Source organism: Macrobrachium nipponense, chromosome 19 (assembly GCF_015104395.2).
Source record: "Macrobrachium nipponense isolate FS-2020 chromosome 19, ASM1510439v2, whole genome shotgun sequence".
NCBI classification, from domain to species: Eukaryota; Metazoa; Arthropoda; class Malacostraca; order Decapoda; family Palaemonidae; genus Macrobrachium; species Macrobrachium nipponense.
Window position 1 is genome coordinate 34,690,343 of NC_061088.1, and position 3,425 is coordinate 34,693,767.

General features: G+C 36.0%; 1 pseudogene; it reads left to right on the forward strand.

Annotated features, from left to right (window-relative positions):
* The first annotated feature begins 1,212 nt into the window (after positions 1 to 1,212).
* Positions 1,213 to 2,185, forward strand: LOC135211356 (piggyBac transposable element-derived protein 2-like; annotated as a pseudogene).
* The last annotated feature ends 1,240 nt before the right edge of the window (positions 2,186 to 3,425 follow it).

A 3,425-nucleotide genomic window follows, 5' to 3' on the forward strand; every position in this document is an offset into this window, starting at 1 on the left:
AGACGAGAGGATGAACGATAATCAGAAAAAAATTTCTCTTCCTTTTACATCTTGTAAGTTTAAAATTTAATTTGTATAATAGACATAATCACTAGTTCTTGTAGAGCATATCTGAAGGAGTTATAGAGATAATTTTAAAGCTTAGTTGAGTTGAATCTCTTAAAACGTATTCTTGAAATGTTTGGTAAAGTGGCTTGTGCAGTATCGTGGACATTGGGACTGTACATGTATGTTTTAAAGCTATTTTTTCTAAAATTCCAGCTTTATCATGGTAGAAGAGGATTCTTTCGGCAGATTTAACAGTGCCTTGACTAAAGGCGTTATCATTAGTCAAGTGAAGTGATAATCGTGTGTTAAAAGTAAAAATATATATTAAGAACTGGAACAGAGCTTTCGAGTCCAGACTCGGCAGGCTTAGCTTGTCCAGTAATCTGCACTTCAGGTCTCAATGCCCATTATATGCACAATTTAATGTGTTTTTTTAATTAGGCTTTAATATATAAGGTATCTTCTCTCATAAACGCAAGTCATGGTTAAAGACTGTCGTAATATAATAATAATATTGTTGTTATTATTTGTCCTCATACTTCCCAGCCTCCCTCTCTCTCTCTCCCTCTTCACTCTCTCTCTCTCTTCTCTCGTCTCTCTCCTCTCTCTCTCTCTCTCTCTCTCTCTCTCTCTCTCTCTCTCTCTCTCTCAAGGAATTTTTCACTTTTAAATTTTTTTTAAGCGCATTGAATCTTCCATAGGTACAGCAGGAAGATGATGCTCCTGATCTCGATTTTGATGTACAGTGACATAAGTGATGATGAGACGAGGAGTGGACACCTGCTGAGCGAGGGACATTCAAGATATGAAGATGACACATCTTCTGAAAGTGAGGTAGAAGAGGAGGAGGAGGATGAGCAACAAGTTAGCTCGTCATCTGGTCATACCAGACAATTGTATTTCAAAGTGGACCCTCATTTTAAAGGACAGCTTGGACAACATCCACAAGTTCCTGAGGATGCAGTCACTAACACCCCAGCTTAGGCAATTGATTATTTTGAAGCCTACATAAATGAAGATTTTTGATAAAAAATAACTAATGCTACAAATCAACGTTATGTTGCTGAAAATGGTATAGGTCTCTAGGTGTGACCAAAAAGGAAATGTCAGTTTTTATAGGGATAAATTTTGTGATGTCTTTGAATAGGGATACCTAGAAATTAGAATGTATTGGGAGAGGTATACTAGAATAGATTTAATTTGTAGAAATATGACCAGAGATAGGTACTTCAGAATTAGAAGCAATCTGAAAGTTGTTGATGACAATATGATTACTGTAGCTTCAAGAAAGTGCGATAGATTATGGAAGATAAGGCCAATTTTGGACACTGTTCGCTCAAGATGTTTAGAGTTACCTAGACCAGGTAAAGTAAGCGTAGATGAGTCCATGATACCTTTTCGGGGTAAGTGTAGTCTGAGACAGCATGTGCCAGGTAAGCCTAATCCAGATGGTTTGAAATGCTTTGTTTTAGCTTCTCCTAATGGTACTGTTTTAGATTTTGAGATATATACAGGTAAAGAAACCTCTCACTGAATCGTTAGGGAACATGGTGTGTTGCCAGACAGGAACGTTGGTATTGGAGAAGCTGCTGTTCTGAGGTTTGTCAGAAGCGTTGATCCTGGAACTATCATGTACTTTGATAGATATTTCACATCTCCAGCCTTACTTTTAGAGCTGATCAAGCATAACTTACATGGTACAGGTACTATAAAAAAGAACATGCTTCCTAAGGGTGCAAACTCAAGTCTGAGAAAGAGATGGCAAAACTAGGTAGAGGAGCTACCTACAACCAAGTGAGATCTGATGGTGCCTATGCCATAACACAGTGGCATGATGAGAAAGTAGTTCTCATGGCTTCTACTATTCATTCAACTGAACCTAAAGCAAATGAATGCAAGAGGTGGTCTAAAAAGGAAAATAAGCACAATAAAGGTGAACAGCCTGCAGCAGTAGGAGTATAATGTTTGCTATGGGAGGAGTTGATGTTCATGATCAGAGATTATCTTACTATAGGAGTTCTTCTAAGACAAATAAGTGGAACAGTCCGCTGCATTCTACACTTTCTTGATGTAGCAAACAAGTAATGCCTGGATGGAAATACAAAAGTCAGCTGTGGTGAACTTAAGAAGTATCTAGATTTAAAATGTCACTAGCTATTCAGTTAATTGATGGTGCCCTTTGGTCAAATGCAGGTTCAACAGCAGGGCCACAAGTGATAATCATGATGAAGAGGATGAACCAAATTGTTCAGCTGAGATGCCAGTGGAAAAAAAACGCCAGAGGTCACAGCCAATCCCCAGCAAAGAATTCAGAACCAATGAAGCCAAGCACATGCCACTTGCACTCCACCCAAACTCAGAGGTTCAAAAGGTGCAGAAATCCTGGATGTATGGAAAAATGTGATTATGGTGTTCCTCCTGTGAAGTATTTTTGTGCTTAACTTCAGGAAGAAATTGTTTCATTGCATTTCACTCCCCTTAGTAGTGTTTCAGCATGTTTTCTTGTTCTTTATTATGAATGTTTGATACATCCCTAATTGTATTTCAATATATTTTTTCAGGTTTATATTTTTTCTGAATTCGTTCTCTCCAGTAATCAAACTCAAGAGTTCAAAAACGAATCAGTAATCATAATGGAGAAATGTAGAATTGTATGATCCTCTTGTGAAGTATTTTTGTGGTGAATGTTTGCCACTGAGTAAGGTTTCAACAGATTTCCTTAATTTGGTAATTTGCTTACCCTTTGTATGAATACTGTAATTAATTTTCTCGTTGATATTTTGAATTATTTCCTTCTCGAAAATAATGGTTTAGTTTATTTGTTCTTCTCATAATAAATTTGCAAGCAGTTTCTGTTGTTTCCTTTTTCAAATAATCAATGTATTGTTCAATAATTTTTTGATAGCTGAGAGACTGATGTCCAGCTTACTGTACGTACTGATACACTTAAGGGTGCAAATCAAATCGAAAAAGTAATTTTCTACTAAGGCCTTATGCCTGTATGAATGTGCTCAGTGAAGGTCAATCGATTATCTTCATAGTTTCTGTTCGGGACTCAATGGGATATATATATATATATAAAAAATATATATATATATATATAAGTAAAAAAATGTAAAAATCAAAAAAAGAAAAAAAAAATGTCAAGTTTTAAGTTTTTTTTAAAAGTTTTTTTTAAAAATTAAGTGTTAACGGTTGTGTACGTACGTACAAGTTTTTTGCCGTTGTTTGTCCTCCTCTGTCGCCACTTTCGTGAGATAGCCTCACTCGAAAGGTATGATCCCACATTTTACTACATACGTTACGTATGTACGTATATGTATTTTCTTGTATACCATGTACACTAATACACTTTTATTTACAGGTACTATGTAGTA